Below are 16949 nucleotides of genomic sequence, written 5' to 3'. Positions count from 1 at the left end.
ATCCACCGTCAGGAATCCAGAGCCCCCTCTTATCATGATGAAGCCTGATTTTGTCCTGGAGTACAGTCCCCAAGTCGCCCTTCGTGGCAGGTGGTGTCCCCCTCCCCTGGCTGTGAGTCTGTGTGATTAATGAGCTGCTGTGAATCTGTGTCCAGCGGCCAGTGTCCTGTGTTTGTTCATCCAGTACGTAAGGTGAGGAACCCCTCCATCATGACCAGGTAAAGAGGAGGTGGTCAGAGCACCTTGGGAGAACAGTCTGGCCTCTTCAAGCCTCAGTTTCCTTCTCTGTGAGAGGTTATCCTTGTACCTCCCTCGTAGGGTGGCCGTGAGCACTGAACGACATCAGTATCTGTAAAGCACCTGAAACCGTGCCGGGGCCACAGGAAACACTATTATTGACCTAGTGCGGGCGTTCTCAGACGGGGGGCGGCATCAGGATCACCCGGGGGGCTTCAGTGCACCCCACCCCTGGAGCGCTCATTCAGTAGGTCTGGGACGGGGCCCAGTTACTGTGGTGCTAATGCTGCTGATCTGGGGACCCCGCCTTGGAGAACCTCTAGGTTCATAGGGAGATCTACCAGTGAGGGAGCCGGACTTGACTTGACTTGGCTGCGTGACACGGGGACCTGGTCCGGCTGTTTTTGCATTTCAGCTTCCCTGGCCCCTGCTGCTCAGCGTCCCCCTCGCTTAAAGCATAGATGCGATAGAAATCTCCGAAATCTGTCACTTCCTTTGAAAGACAGCTTTTCGTCATATGATCTGTCTACTCCTTGGACATGCAGTTGTGGGTCTCTCCGCGGCATACAGAACATGCTGGCCGGGGACCCGTGCCGCCACCTGCTGTCTCCGTTCCTGCACGCTTGTTCTTTCTGGAGGGAGGGCCGCCTGCTTCCTTGCCAGGTTCTGCTGGTTAGGTCACTTGGTGTGGAAGAATCCATTTGTTTGGATTTGTTTGTCTGAGCTTGGCCACGGGCAATCAGGATGAAGTCTTTTTCACAGTCACAAAACCTCTAGGGGGGCACCTGGGGGGCTCAGTCGGTTAAGCGTCTGCCTTCGGCTCAGGTCACGATCCCAGAGTCCTGGGATCAAGTCCCCCATCGGGTTCCCAGCTCAGTGGGGAGCCTGCTTCTCCCTCTCCCTCTGCTGCTCCCCCTACTTCTCTGTGCTCTCTGTCAAATAATAAAATCTTAAAAAAAAAAATTATAAAACAAAACCTCTGGGATTAGCCCAGCCTAGAGTCCTGGATGTACCAGTGTGCTCTCCTGGGGGTACAGGAGACGTTGGCACTGCCTGGTCCTCAGTGCTCTGGTCTACAGAAGGACGAAAATAAACAGAGACTCGCCCCAGTTCGTAATTGCCTACTCCCCTCCGTGCAGCCACAGGTAGGCAGGCTTCCTGGCGCAGAGTGCAGTCACGTCTCATTGTTGAGTCCTTGGCAAGGAGTAGACTTGTTTCATCACAGCGGCCTGATTTCCCCCAGCCTAATCTTCCGTCCTCGGTGGGATGGCAGAAAACCAAACTAAAGTCAGATTCCCCGCACAGGCACCTCGGTTCGTCAGCGCAGATGTGGAGGGTGAAGCTTGGTCAGGTTCATCTGACTTATTCAGCATGGTGGGCGGCCCGTACCTGTCGGCAGGTGTCTCCTCCTTCTCCAATAATGCTCGAACACTGGGCTTGGACTTCTGGAGGGCGATGCCTTTACGCTGCCGTAGGGAATGAGGTTCCGTAGATTCCCACGTAGGGCAAAGCGTCCGTCTTACAGCTAATTCAGGTGCTTCAGAGTGAGGGTGACTTTTGCCCGGTTGCTGTTTTAGGCCACATGTCTAGACTACCCAGTATCTGCCACTTAGCATTGCTCCTGTGAGCGAAAGGCTGGGATCGGAGGGCTAGCCATTATCTTCCGGGTCGTAGGCCTGCTTCAGGGATGGTTCTCACCTCGATGACACTGAACCTGCTTCCACATCCAGTCCCGGAACCACTCTTCATCTCACACCTCCTTTGCCCCAACAGATCCTTCTCTGACTTGAGTTTCAAGGTGGCCAGTCCTGTATCGTTCTCCACGGTCCCCTGGCATGTGTGCAAAGGTGATAGCAAATATGGAGAGGTTGTGTGGCATGGGTGGGGTAGAATATTGTTCTGCCCGCCAAGTCTTTGTCTCTGCCGGAGACCAGGAGGAAAAAGGAGGGCTGACCCCCGAGGGCTCGATACTCGGTCACACGAAGATATTGCCATCGGGACAGACAAGAGAAAATGGGCCAGGGTGAGACAGCTGTGCCCTGCACTCCCTCCGCACCTGGCCTTCACACAGCATCCTGTCCCAGTGCTTGGGATCAGGGTCTCTGCCTCTGGTGTCGTCAGGGGCTTCTGCTTGGGGCCGGGTGGGGAGCAGATTTCCTTTCCAGTACGCACCCCTGATGCATGTCCTTTCCATCAGCTTTTGGATGGGGCCGTTGTTTGGCCGCTGTAATGATAAGCCCTCCTGTGTCTCAAAATCATTGGTGTCTCATTCTTATTCTCTTTTTCTAGGGTCAGGTTACTGAGCATGCCTTCTTAAAAAAAAAAAAAAATGGAACTTGAGAAAGCGATACAGCTGAAAGAGTTGCAAAATTGAGGGTAGAAAGCATAAAGGGGAGCTGCTAACTGGTTGTGTGAAAGCAGTCAACTGCCTTGACTTTTTTTTTTCTTTTCTATATAAAAGAAAATGGATAGGGGCACCCAGTGGGCTCTGTCAGTAGACCGTGTGACTCTCGATTTCAGGGTTGTGTGAGTTCGAGCTCCATGCTGGGTGTAGAGATTACTTAAAAATAAATAAATCTTTACAAAAAAGAACAAAGAAAATGGATGAACACTAACAGATCTTCAGAAACACTCCAGATGCTAACATAGTGTCATTCTCCAGTGAGACGATCACTCGAGGAAACTTTGCACATAGGGACAGGGAAAGGATGGTTCAGTCAGAAGTAATGGCAGAGAGCTATCAGGAGAGCCTGCTGCAGAGTGGATGCTAGAAAGGGGCTCGGGTCAGGACAATACTGATTGAGGGATCCAGGAGGTATGGAGGAAACGGCCCGGGGTGCCTGTTGGGGTCTAACCAGTGGGGAGAGGACCTCGGTTTCCCAGGCCCAGAGGATGCACTTAAAGGCGACTTGACTTGCAAAATGCTGGGGAAACAATGACTCATAAATTAAAGGTCACTTGAACTGAGTGTTAGGGATGCAGCAGTTAGTAAAACATGCTGTCCCTGCTCTAATGGAGATTTATAGTTCAGTGGAGAGGAGGATGCTAATTAAAGAATCATACAAATAAATGTGAATCTTCAACCCTGAGAGATGTACAACAGAGAGGTGCCATGAGAACACCAAATGACAGGACTGGCCCAGAGATGGGATCCAGGGAAGGGGAGAAGAGTCAGCTGGGGTGGGCAGTGCATCCCGGGAGGGGAACGGGACGTGCGACGGGAGAGGTACACGGCGACTTTGATTTGGGCAGAAATACAGCTGTGAAGCTGTGTTCAGCCGGATTGTGTTTGATTCTCTCCATACTTGATTTCGGCTACTTTCAAATTATCTTTACTCCCAAGATTCAACAGATATTATTGGCTGAGTGTATGATGGTCTGCATAGTTGGAAGGAAGGGCTCCAAGAAAAGTGGAGACCACTGCAGAACCCCAAGATTTCAACTTACAAGAGGAGAATTGCCTGACGACTTTGGTTGGTTATGGCAAAAGGGACAAATTGTAAAGGCTGGAGGTCTGCCATTTCAGAGTCTCTTGAGGCGTGTTTGTCCTGAGAAGCTAATACCGCATCCCCTGCACTCTATCCTAAATGTAGAGAGGCTGGCTGCCTCCGGGACCGGGGTATGTAGCCCCCCTCACAGCTCCCGGGGTCCCCCTCCCTTAATCTCATTGTCCATTCGGAGGCATCTCCACCTCCTATCCCTATAGGAGGAAGGGGTCCAAGACAGATCCAAACGCGGCTCTGCCTGGTCCTCGAGGAATATCCTGGGTGTGTTCTAATCTGGAAAAATACCCCAGAGTGCCTCCTCACGTCTTCTGTTCTTATAATCGCTTCAACATTTAGAGGCACAGGGAAGGGGGCTTTCTTCGGCATCTAGGACTCCTTTCCTATCTTGTTGAAAAGGCAAGATGGGATGTATAAAATAAGACGTATGTGGGAGGCTGGATGGAGCATTTGCCTTTGAAATTGGGTTATTTACAGTAAGACAGGAAGACAAATGTAAAAATGCCTCTGGCACAGGCTGTAGGTTAATTGTCTGGAAGAGCCAGGATCTAAGGCATCTGTAGTTACAGTATCAACTAAGAATAGAACTTTCCATTGGCTCTCTTGGCACACTCAAGAGTCTTCACGGAAGCTCCCATATGTTTGCAGATGGGGTGGGGTGTTGTGTCCCTTGGATCCCAGCTGGGTGCCCAGGCTCTGACTCCTGGTTCCCCACCCAGTAAATTGCCAGGATCCAAGTTTATCCCAAAAGCCCTCAGCACGTGCACACCACCCTTGGAGGGTATTTTCAGCTTCCTTGTAGGTTTCTGATAATCCTGATCCACGGCTTAGGGAAAGAGCTCATCGGATGAGGCAAAGAAAATGAATATTCCGTAGCCTGAAGAGCGGGCTTCAGTCAATCCAATTAAACATTTTTGGAGCATAGAAGATCATTTCCAGCCGTGCTCATCTATTTTCCTGGCTCGAAGTGTTTTTCGTACCTGGATGTGACATGCATTTAGCATCTCTGAGTGACAACACAGGGCCGGGAAGACACAGATACACACATCGCTGCCCAGCTCTTCCGGTCCCTCTGGGAACACGAGGAAATGCACGGCAGGAAAGGAAGGCGTTGGCCGGGCCCTCTTGCGCTTGGCCTCTCGGCTCTTGTCCTCCCTCCCAGCAGACCCCTGATGCCTCCACTGAAGTCCTTGCTCCCCCAGCCTTGTCTCCTCTTGGGAGCCGGAAAAGCCCGAACACTGTGGGGCTGTTGCCTGTACACGCCTGTGGGCTTTCCTGCCATCCTTCCGTAATTCTCTCTCTCCCCCAAGTTTGCTGAGTTAGTCTTGCCTCATCCATTCTCCTTCTCTGGCTTCTTCTGTCAGCCTGCAAACATCTCTTGTGGCCTTAGAGGAAGGAGGGAGGGGGGGAGAGAGGACAGAAGGAAGTTGGAAGGAGGAAGAAAGAAGGGGAAGGAAGGAGAGGGGATCATCCGTGGCGATAATCTCTCCTCAAGCCCTCATCTTATCGCCTTGCTTCTTTCCATCTCCAGACTTTTCCAAAGGAGCCCAGCACCCTAGAAAATGCTCCCTCCGGCTATGCTCCCTGTGTTGACATTTTGGTGACAAGCCCTCTCTTGATGTGTTTGCTCTCTCTGTTGGTCTTTGGAGCCTTTCTGAACGCTGTATCCTTATCTCCTCTGCTCGTACTCGCTACCCAGAGTGACCCCCGCAGCCTCCCGTTCCCACCCCACCTGCTTCTACTTTTGACCCAACCTACAGTCATGAGGCAGTGCCTGTCTGGGCTCCTGAAAGACCCGCTTCCACAGAGCCTTTCCCCACCGGCGGACGGGGGGCTAGGGAGGCATGAGACCACCTAGCTCTTTTGGAAAAGTTGCCCTCATGACTGCTTTTTCCTCTTGCTAGTTCTTCAGTCCATCACATTCTGACTCGGCCATTTATTTTCTCTGCCCGTGCCCTCTCCCTTCCCTTCGCAGAGGGTCCTCCGCCTGCCTTTCAGAAGTTCATGTTCCATTTGATCTGATCCATAGTTCTCTGGATTTATTGTCGCGTCCTGGGCACTTTTATCTGCCGCCGTGGTCTCAGACTACCTGGAGGTTGATAACTCCCAAATCAATGTCTGCCATTTAAACTTGTCTCTCCTGGTCCAGATCCTGTGCTCAGTGCCTTCCAGCTACCCGGCTGGGGCGGATGCGTCTGAATGTTCTATACGCTTCAAACTCAACGTGCTAAATAAAACCTTGGGCCTACTTCACGGGCCGTAAGCTCAATTTTGGTTCATATCAAAACAGTTCATTTCCCCAGGAAAGAAACATGTGGTCCTTGATCTGTTTTCTCTCGTGTATAATATCTGGTTGATATTCAGATCCTCTCAGTGACACCTTATAAACGCCTGTTACGTGCATCTCCTACCTCCCATCGCTTCCGCCTCCCTCGGCCTTCGGTTAAAATCGGCTGAGCAGACGATTAGTGGGTCTCCCTCTGCACTTTGCTACAAAAAGCTAATGAGGTATGCTACCTGTACTTCAAGGAAAGGAAGGGATCCCCTGGATGGATTATTCCAAACCAGTGTGATCAGTGTGAGCGTGGAGGCGAGTGTGATCATATGAGGAGGGGACGGGGCGGGGGGGGGCAGAGAGGGTCCCCTGGAAGTAGGGACATCTGTGCTGAGTCTAGGGGGGATGAAAACTAAAGAAGGAGAACCTCCTTCTCATGGGGGGTGAGGAACAGTGGGCGCTGTCGGCTGGAAGTAAGGCAGCCCGAGCTCGCCCTGTGGCCGCAAATGGTTGGGACTCATAGAACAATGAGGTCTGAGGGAAGGTGGGGCTGGGGGACAGCCTGTGCCCAGCTCCAGAGGGTGTCCTACGCCATGCCTGGGAGGCTTTCTCCCGCACAGGCAGGAACCGACCCTTCCTGCAGGTCCCTTGGGCAGCGTCATGGGGAGACACCGTCTGAAAGGAGGTTGGGAAGCCGTGGCAACAATTCGGCCAGAAGTTAAACAGCTCCAGTGTTATTTAGGATACTGGCTGAGGGGCTCTCACAGGCCCCTGAGATACAGGGGCTTATGTCAGATAGAAGTATTTGTTTGTGTTTTGCTAGTTTATATCCTTGATCGCAGTTACCAGGGAGGCTAGAAATAAAGTCTTCAGCTTGACAGCCCTGTTCTCAGCGAAACTCTGCTCCCGGGGAAGGAGGGGAAGCGGGAGGGAGGAGGAAGGAACTGGATCCCACAGTCACGCTCTTAGGGGCGACTGCTGGGTAGAGTCAGCCTGCACTGGGCTTGGCGGTCTATGCGGGCAGGAAGCCCGGGAGAGGGCGTCCCTGAAAATGGCCCCTGTCCGGCTCGGGCAATCAGGGGTTGCCCTCAGGAGAGGCAGGAAACACAGCAGAAGGAGGGAGCACAGAGGGAAGACGAGGCATGCTGGTTGGGGTCCTTTGCTCGCATTACCAGTTGCTCCTTGCGGGGAGCCCTCCAGCTCTTAAACTTGAGAAGCCCACCTCGAGCCGCCTAGGAGGATGGTCCCTGCCAGTACCCTGCTAAGAGCTTGTGCTAAGATGGTGAGCGTGGGATGGGGAGGAGAAACTTTAGGAAAGACAGAGAAACAATGCTGATCTCATAAAGGACCTCACAAAGGAGTTCATGCAGCCATGAACTCGCATGCTTCTTGCCCCCAGCACGTCCACAACAGTGCTGGGTGGGAGGGGACGTGGAGTGATCACCCACCCAGCGAATATTGCGCCTTTCCTCCTGACCATCAGCGCTTAAAGCAAAGTGGAATGTCCTGTACACTTTTTGCTGGGCCTCTCAGGAAGGGAGTATGTCCTCTTGACAGCTGGCTGTGCCCAGCTCGGGGATATGCAAGTCAGCCCTCAGACCAAGGAGACAGGCAGTCTTGCCTGGGAGGCGTTCTTGGAGAAGGCCTGCTGGGCCAGGCATTTACCGTGTAGTGAAACCACGTTCTCCTCACTTCTTTTTCTGAGCAGGGTGGCCCACTCAGAGCTCTGCCTCTCTTTTGCTTGTTTTGCTAGAGTCCACAAACTGTTGGGTTGAAATAAAGAAATTAGGGTTCAACCTTCCTTCACCTTGGACACTTGGTAGGCCTGGAGTGCACAGACCAGCAGGATCGTCACTGCTCAACCACTGTGAGAAAGCGGTCCATGTTGGCCTTGCACTTGGGCCCTGGGCCTGTGGGAACGGTACCTCCTGTTGACACATACTCAGAGGAGAAGTGGTGTGGCCCATAGTTCGTTGTGTACCAGGGCCCTGGACTCCTTGTCCTCTTGGGAGGGGAGCAGCTGTAGGACACCCTAGGAGGAGCCCTGGTACAGGCAGGGCCAAGAGCGGGCGTGGTGGCCCCGGTCTGTAGGCAGTTCTGGGTTTGGATGCCCCTCTCCATGGACCATGTGTGCCACTGGGACACACTCTGGGGACTACACATTTCAGCATGACTGAGGCAATTAAAAGAGAGACCGGAGATGTGACTCTCCCCCTTGAACCTGAGATGCTGCCATGACAGTGTTGGGGCGGGGGGAGCGGAGTTTAGAGGGGCAGGGCGGGGTGGGGGGGGCGGATCCTTCTCCAGCAGCTGCATTGTGTGCAGTGAAGGGTTGGTGCAGGTAAACAGACCATCTCCTTAGTGCTTGTGCTGGAGAAGTAGAAGGCAGCCCAGAACTTCTTAAGTATCTCTTGTGTCCCAGGATTGGGGGGGCTCCGTAAGCCAGCCCCCCAGTGCCTTCCAAGGGCCAGCCTGCCACCTGGTGGACACCAAGCAAACACCTGGTTTTCATTCTGCGAGTCCAGTCTGATTCATCGTCTGCCCCAGAAAGTGGGGGCTGATGCAGCCCAGCAAGGTTCATCATGAGTGCTGCTGGATAATAGGAAATTAAGGGTAAGAGGCCTCCGCATTCCAAGAGAGAGATCAGAAAAATCTGGAAGCACACAGGTTTGACCCGTAAGAGAACCTGGGTCTCTGCTCAGTTGTTCTAAGAGAGTTGGTTACCCACTCCCTGAACCTTTATCAGATGAAGAAGAAAAACCAAACGAGACCTGAAAGGGGAAGGCCTTGCTCCGTGTGAATCTCCCGGCAGCTGTGAGATAGGAGAGCAGATACCCTAGTGACAACGAACGGGACATAAAATCAATGACGTGTGTCCTTCAGGCAGATGCCACCTCAGTAAACGGGCCAGCTGGGGGTGGCTCTAATGAGGGACCTGACGTCCCCTCCTGCCTCCACATGTCCGAGCCCGTCGTGTTTCATGTCCGCACACAGTAAGGGATATCTCTGAGATGAGTCTGAGTCATCAGCGCAGAAATTAAATTTAATTAAGGATGCGGGGAAATGAGGGTCGCCATTGAGAACAACTTCTGTCAACATAAAGGACAAGATCCGTGCTTCAGGGCGGACGGCCGGCTATAGGAAAAACCGTGTTCATTAGGCTGTAAGGCTCCCCTGTGGGTCTGAGTCACTGAGTTTCTCTCCACCCGCACGGGCTGTGGGCACTGGTTGCTGGCCGAGGCCGGCCGGGACAGAGGCAGAGGTGGCCCCCCGCAGCCACGCGGCCCGGCGGCTGAGCCCGAGCCCTGGATCAGGCCTCGAGTCCTGCCGTGTCTGCAGAGCCGGATGGACTGGGCCGGGTTCCAACGCCTTTCTGAGCCTCACGGTCTTCTCTGTGACATGCGGTTCTGACACAGTCTCCCTCGTCAGATGAAGGAGCCGATGCATCTGAAGCGCAGAGCCTGTTCCAGAAACTTCCATGACTGTCCGTACTCATTTCCTACGGCTGCCAACCCACGTGGCTTAAACGATCAGAAGGTTTGTTTTCCCACAGTCCCGAGGCTGGCACCTGAAATGAAGGTGTCGGCAGAGCCACGCTCCTCTCAGAGGCTCTGGGGGTGAGCCTCCCCCCATTCTTCCGGCCTTCGGGGGGCTGCTGGCAAGTCCGTGGCCCCTAGGACGCACCCCTGCAGTCTCTGCCCGAGCTCACATGGCCGGCTTCTCTCAGGGTCTGGTGTCTTCTCTTCTCGTCAGGGCAGCAGCTGGTGGCTCCAGGGCCCACCCTAGTCCGTGACAGCCTCGTCTTCACTCCTTACCTCTGCAGACACCCTGTACTCCAGTAAGATCACATGCTGAGCATGTGCGTGTGCATCTTGGGTGAGGGGGACCCTGTTCACCCCGGTGTAGAATCCCCTGGTATGATTTACAATTTCTGAGAGGGTCCTGTCCAATATCAAACTCCCTTTCTGTCCCTGCCCCAGTCCCCGTCACCTCCCAGGCCATGTGAGACCTGAAGCCTGGGCCTAGAACTTCCTTCATTTGGCCTAAAGCTTTGCCCCCCCCTTACAGTGCACACGAGTCAGTGGGGACGCCGTCCTGTGTTCATTCAGGCCTCATCCCAAATAATACCAGTAATGCAGTCCTCAAAGCAGATCCGTGTCACCCCGGGCCATCCTCCCAGCCTCCTGGAGACAGAGGCAGGTGCCACATGACAGAAGAGAAGGTGGTTGAGAAAGGTCACATCCCATGAACTGTGAAGGTCAGCTGCAGAGCTGTTACTCCAGCAGGTGCGGGTGACCCGGTGAGAGTCAGGGTCCTTGCTTTACCAGACCAGCAGGTGGCCCCGCCTCTCCGAACCAGTTACTCCACCTGGAGAATGTGATGGAATGCATCTTCTTGGAAATGCTGCCCTGAGAATTAGACACCTGTGTGTAGTATTGCCGATTGCCCCGTGAGTGCTAACTTCTCTCTTCCTCATTGTTATGTTATCAGCAACCCGTTTCCTAGTTTTGGTCTCTGCCTGCCTTGCACAGTCCCGGGAGGGTTTGCCTTTGGGAATTGGAAAGTGCGCTGGTGGAGGTACGTGGGAAGAGGAAGAATGGATGTCACGGTTGTGGCTCCCCACCCCACCCCCATTAACGATCCTGGCAGCTTTCTGGGGTGAGTGCCAAGTGGACTTCCTGGAGGGGGTGACTCCCCCGCCATCTGGCATTGGCAAACGCATGTCCCGGTCCTGCTGTTTGTAATCACATCTCCCCCAAGCCGGGGAGCTGGCCCATCTGTATTTTCTAATTCTTCCCAGACCAGCCTGATCCGAGGAGACATAACATGTGGCCGCTCTGTGGGATCTGCCTGGGAAAGAGGGTTTCATAAATAACATAGAGCCACAGGGTACCTGGGGAAGGGCTGGCAGAGTTCTGTGGGAACACGCAATGCTCGTTCAGAAAGAAGCGTGCATCTGACGCAGACGAGCTCCAAGCAGAAGCGCGAGAGCCAGAATCTCGTCCCTCATTTCTAGCCCAGCTCTGCAATGGGTTTTCCCATCCCTGGGCTCCAGAGAAGTGGGTCAGCTTGGTCCTTCAAGGCAGACCGGCAGAAGGGCCTTGGGGCAGAGTCCGTCCAACCCGGAGCTCAGGGTGGGGTGGTTCCTGTGTGTTGAGGCTCAAGGGTTCACCCACTGAAATGAGCAGTACCTTGTAGCCCAACTCCCTGCAGCTGCCCCCCGGGTAATAAATCCATCGGATTGGTGCAGTGCCCCCGCGATCATCTTTGCAGGATGTAATCCTCTAGGAAAGACTGATTCTGGAGGCTTCTGTTCGCGTACAGATCTTCCTGCTGCAGTGGGTGGGTATAAGCTCAGAGCGTTCGCCTTTTTACCTTGCCTGGTAGTGCCCTAGGCCTGATGCGCCTGATGGGACTAGAGTCACCCCAACATGCTGGTGACACATACAGTGTCCCTGCCCCTTCCGTGTCCCTTCACGGATCCCGGGGTGTCTTTCTGGGGCAGGTCACAGATGATTCAGAGTCAACCCATCCAAGGACTGGCCAGCGGACCGCTCCTAGAATGGCGGCCAGTGGGGCTTCTCAGCTGCTGAAACTGGGCTGCGGGGTGCGGAGTCTGGGGAAGGGGCTCCAGGCTTAGAGCCACAGAAGCTCTTAGCTGCTTGGGGTGAGCTCCGCAGAGGAGGGTCGGGGCTGGAAGTGGGTCTATTGAAAGTGAGTGGAGGAAAGAGAAGGGTGGGGCAGCAGGAGAAATGAGTGCTCATCATACTAAGCAGCGCTGGGTTTGTGTGTGTGTGTGTGTGTGTGTGTGTGTGTTTCCTTTCTTTTGTTGAGGTGTAGCCAGGCACCATTACTCCTTTGACAACGAGTGCCTGCAGGTTACACAGGCATGAACAGAAAGTTGGGTGGGGCAAAACAGAAAGGAGATGTCTCATACCTAAGTCTAGTGGAGAGAGAAAGAAGGGCGAAGAGAGTAAGAAGGGGGTATTTTCTAACCTCCAAGTCATCCTGCGCTCCTGGGATGAACCCCTGACCTTGACTTCGGAAGAAGAATAAAGCAATCTAGCGTCAATGGCAACCGTGTGCAGGTAGATCCAGACAGGGGCGGGTGTTCAAGCCAGGGGCCAGTGTTTCCTTTTCAAAGAAGCTTTTTTAATTGTTTTAAGTAACGAATGGGATACACGAAATGGCCCATTTGTCAGCAGTGGATGGGGTCACTGCCTGGCTGATTGGATTCTGAAGGCCAGCTGACACACCCAGTTCCTGCAAGGCTGGGAGCCCCCCACCTCCGCCCCAGGCATGACTTGAGACTAGTGTACCTTTATTTAGTGAAAAGCTATCTTCTCAAGGTCTTCGCAAGGTCTTTGCAAGGTCTTAGGTTATCCGGGAGAGATGTCGCCTTGGCCAATTTAATCACATACCTCTCTGGAGCTGCTGTTCTGCAAACGCGGAGCTGAAACAGAAGACCTGTTACCTGGTTGCTTGGAAACTTGTGCTTTTACTACCTAAAGTCGTCACCAAGCCCTTCTGGGGCGGCAAGACAAGCTGCCACAAGCCCTCCTAAGTCATAAATTTCTCAGGAGCCAGGCATACGCTGTGCAGCAAGACGGTGGAGATTTGGGTGGTATTTGTCCCATTCCGGACAGCTTCGGTCCCTGCAAGGTACACGAGCCGGTCTGCTCCCGGCTTCTGGCTCTGGCCATCTGCTGTGCAAGCGCGCCCTTATTGGTTTGCATTCCCCGGACCAAGTCACCACGCCGTGGGAGGATGGCTGTGCTAGAGGACACCAGAAACCGGGAGCGACTCCGTGACCTTCTGCAACCAAAGACACACAGAGGCCCAGAGCTTAGTCAGGAGCCCAAGCAGCTTTGGCTTCCAAGTTGGTGCCCACATCTGGACTCACGAATACCATCCCCTGCTCTTAGCTTTTTCAATTACTCGTCCAGGCTGATAGGCGGTACAGATGCCTCCCAGGCCAGGCTACCTCCACGGGCCAGTGTGCTCCCGCCAGGTCAGAAGCTGGGGGGTGGGTGGGAAAGTCAGTCCCCTGCAGCCCCCACCTGTCCTTGAAGGGTCTCCAGCCTGGAAAGGTTTTCTGGTCTTCAGGTCAGCGTGGTAGAATTGTTCAGGTCCCATTCTCGCGGCTGTGGAGGTGCTCACAAGCTGAGGTCAACCTCTGCTCTTGGCCACACTGCGGTGCACACGACGCCATGGTGCCCTGTGAGCGTGTGTCTCAACTCGTCTACAGAAGGTGTCATTTCAAGGCAGCAAACCAGTCTAGGGCTTACACATGCCTCTCCCCAGGTGAATTTCAGGGTAGTTTGTGCCAAGGCATAGCTTCTACCAACGTTTCCAGATCCAAGAATATCTGTGCGGCTCTCCTCCACCTTCCCCTTTCTTTGCTTTTTTCATCATTCCTTCTGGTCATTTCACTCCTTGGTTTCCTTCGTTCGTTCGTTCCTTAGCGGGTCAATAGTGTGGGTAGCGAAACAGAGGAAGTCACCTCTTTCTGTCTCTCCTCCCAGCTGAGCCCCACCACATGGGAACTGAGTTCCCTCATGCAGTTTCTCACTCCGCCAGAACCATGGACAGTATTTTGTCAAGCAGGATCGGTCATTCTGCTGCTGAGTTTTGAACACTCACTGTTGGCTTCCAGAGCCATGGAGGTGTGGGGGGTGCCCAAGGCACAGTCCCCAAACCCAAAGGAGCTTAGAGGAGGTATTAAAAATTAGAGAAAAATGAAGGGAGAATGTGTATGTCATTGTCCTAAGCCTGGGGGTACTGGTGGATTGGATAGCTCCAAAGGTCTTTTTTAAGATTGATTTATTTATTTGAGAGAGAGAGAGCTTGAGTGGGGAGAGGAGCAGAGGGAGAGGGAGAGAGAGAATCTCAAGCAGACTCCCTGCTGAGCACAGAGCCTGATGCAGGGGCTCCATCCTAGGACCCTGAGATCATGACCCAGGCCGAAACCAAGAGTCAGCTGTTTAACCAATTGAGCCACCTAGGCGCCCCCAGGAGGTCTTGAACTTGGATGTGCAGTTAAGGGAGCAGAGTGCTCAGGCGTAATGAGGAAGGAACAGGTATGGCATGAAGGATGGGAACCCCAAATCGTGCCCTTACTGAGGTGGAAGGATGACTGCAGATTTGGGTGGGGGTACCCGGGAGTAAAGTATAACCCTTTCCAAATGACTCTGTGTTGCTCAGCCCTGAAGCCCAGTCTTGCAGTGAAGGTTTGTTGAGTGAGGCTTTACCCTTGCACAGTGTTGTTGGAAAGGGCTCACGGGGAGGGGGTAGAGCCCCAGGAAATAGCTTCTTACCTCGGGTGTGTCCCCAGGCCAGGGGAGTGAGTGACCTGGGAGAATAGAGAGCCATGTGTTTGGATGCTGGTATTTCCAGGGGGCAGGGAGGCATGAAGGACATGGCAGGTCAAGAGGGAAGGAAGGTCTACAGGAAATGGAGCAGTAGCCAGTGGCCATCCTCTCGACGTGCGGGGCTGAAGGTCAGGACGCGCTCTCCGCACCATCACTTTCTCTCTAGATCTTTGGCGCCGGCTGCATATCTTTCTCTGATGTCTAGTTTATTGCATTTTAAAAATTAACACGATGTGAGATGTCACATTTTCTTTGATTGTCTGACATCTAAAAGATAAAAATCATTCTCTCTGTAACTCGCACGTGGATTTTTCTCATTTCTATGTCGCAGTCGGCCTCAGCCGTGGCTGACGGGCCCATTACAGCACAGTCTTCTTTTATTAGGAATCCGCACCACGGGCTTTATTCCCCATTGTCATGTCTTCTCATTGAAGGTGTCTGGTGTGAAAGCAGAGGCGGCTGCATGAAACTTTAAAGATATTCCGTCAGACCCCAGAGCCTCTCAACTCCGCCTCTGTCACCCAGGGCAAGGCTGATTCACAGGAGTGTAGGCGGCCTCCTGCCAGGTGAACCTGCAGGTGTGGGAGTGCTGTGACTCCCCGGTCCCTCCTCCAGGCCGGCTCCCAGAGACCACAGCACGCCAACCAACTCCCTGCACCCATCTATGCTTCTGGGTCCTCATCGTTCCTTGAAGCACAGTACTGTTTTGGGTTTTGGGTTTTTTTTTTTTTTGTCTGTCTTTTTGTCTTTTTGTTGTTGTTGTTTTAGATGAGCAGCCTATGGAAAGTATAGAACAACAACTGGCATAGAGTAAAAGCTAAATGACATTGACTGTTATTTTTATCATCATTAGTTATCACCAGATTATACATTGATAGTAATCCTTTTAGGGTTTGCTCGTGTGAAAAACACAGCTGAGACTGCCAGGCTGCCTTGGAAATGGAGGATATGCACGCACGTGCCATATGCGGGGGCTTGCTACACGTTTATTGAATGGATAACGTAGACATTAAGCCGTTGAGTTCTGCAAAACATCGAAGGCAGTCTTTGCTGTTCTTCCAAATGCGTAGTGCTCGCTCCGAGCGTGTCTGTTGTTCTGCTCGGCATTTATTGATTTATTGGGCATTTCACTCTCTTTTGGCTGGCATGATGGTGTATCAGCTCAGGTCCTTCGAGGAGCGGGTACCTCAAGAAGGGAAAGACGTGCAGGAGATGTGTCGGGGACATAGCCGTCAGGATAGAGAGGAGGGAGTGGAAGGTGGTAGGGAGAGCCTTCAGCCTGTGATAAAAGTCTGGCACCTGTGAAAGGAGATGAGGAAGGAAGAGGCTTTACCTGTGGCACACTTCCAAGGAGGTCTCGCCCAAGATAACATCGGGGCAGATCCTCCAGCCACGGGAGTCCTCTAAGAAGAGCCCCGCGTCCTGTACTGGTCACCCTACGCTCAGTCACTGGCTGGGAGGGGCTGGGAGGAGGTGTGGGGATGCGGTGGGGGGTTCTGAAAAGCAGCAGCTGGGCCCACCAGTCACTGTCTCCCCACAGCAGGAGATCTGAAGGACAGATTTTCATGGCTACTGCAGATGGTCAGTGGGACAGGATGTAACCTCTTGAAGACATGGAACTGATGATCTCTGGTTTTCTTTTTTCCCCCTTTTTGGTGTCTACTGCTCAGCTGTGATTGGTAGACAGAGCTCTGAGTATGTTTGCTGAGGCTTCCTCAGGAAGAAGCAAGCCACCGAGCACGTCCCCGGGGTGGGCTGGGGGTTAGAGGCAAGACAGGTTATCACAGATTGGTTGCAGGGCACTGTCCAGCAGCCCTAGTGCTGAATTCTGATAGAAGGACAGCTAGTGGGGCACCTGCGTGGCTCAGTCAATTAAGTGCCTGACTCCTGGTTTAGGCTCAGGTCATGATCTCTGAGTTGTGGGATTGAGCCCTGTGTCGGGCTCCGCACTCAACACAGAGTCTGCTTGACATTCTCTCCCTATCATGCTCTCACTCTCTTTCTCTCTAAAATCAATACATCTTTTAAAAAAGAAAGAAAGAAAAAGGAAAGAGAAAAAAAAAAGCTAGAACTAACTGATTCTTAAGAGAGTTGGTATCTGGGGCACCTGGGTGGCTCAGTGGGTTGAAGCCTCTGCCTTCAGCTCAGGTCATGATCTCAGGGTCCTGGGATCGAGCCCCACATCGGGTTCTCTGCTCAGCAGGAAGCTTGCTTCCTCCCTCTTTCTCTGCCTGCCTCTCTGCCTACTTGTGATCTCTGTCTGTCGAATAAATAAATGAAATGTTTAAAAAAAAAAAGAGAGATAGTTGATATCCCAGGAAAACACTGACTGTGTTGGCCACAATCTTTTGGTCGATAAGGAGACTGAGGCTAGGAGCCAGAACGACGCATCTGCTTTGCCTCCCTGTCCACTGTCTGAAGCGCTCTGAGGGCACTGTAGTTTAGTGGAAGGATGACTTACCCAGAAATCCAAGTATTTGGAGACTGGCATCCTGACTCCCTAATGAATTTGCTGAGTGATTTACTCAGTCACATGTCAGGGGGGGAACCCTTCTCCATTGT

General features: G+C 53.0%; 1 protein-coding gene across 5 annotated transcripts in view; it reads left to right on the top strand.

The window, feature by feature from the left end:
* SLC39A11 (solute carrier family 39 member 11) overlaps positions 1 to 16949 on the top strand; it is a 325005-nt gene that overhangs the window by 220130 nt on the left and 87926 nt on the right. The gene's annotated exons all lie outside the window — the stretch shown is intronic.

The sequence above is a fragment of the Martes martes genome, assembly GCF_963455335.1.
Source record: "Martes martes genome assembly, chromosome: 16".
NCBI lineage: Eukaryota > Metazoa > Chordata > Mammalia > Carnivora > Mustelidae > Martes > Martes martes.
Note: the sequence above shows the minus strand (reverse complement) of the source record. Positions and strands in the feature narration are given on the sequence as shown.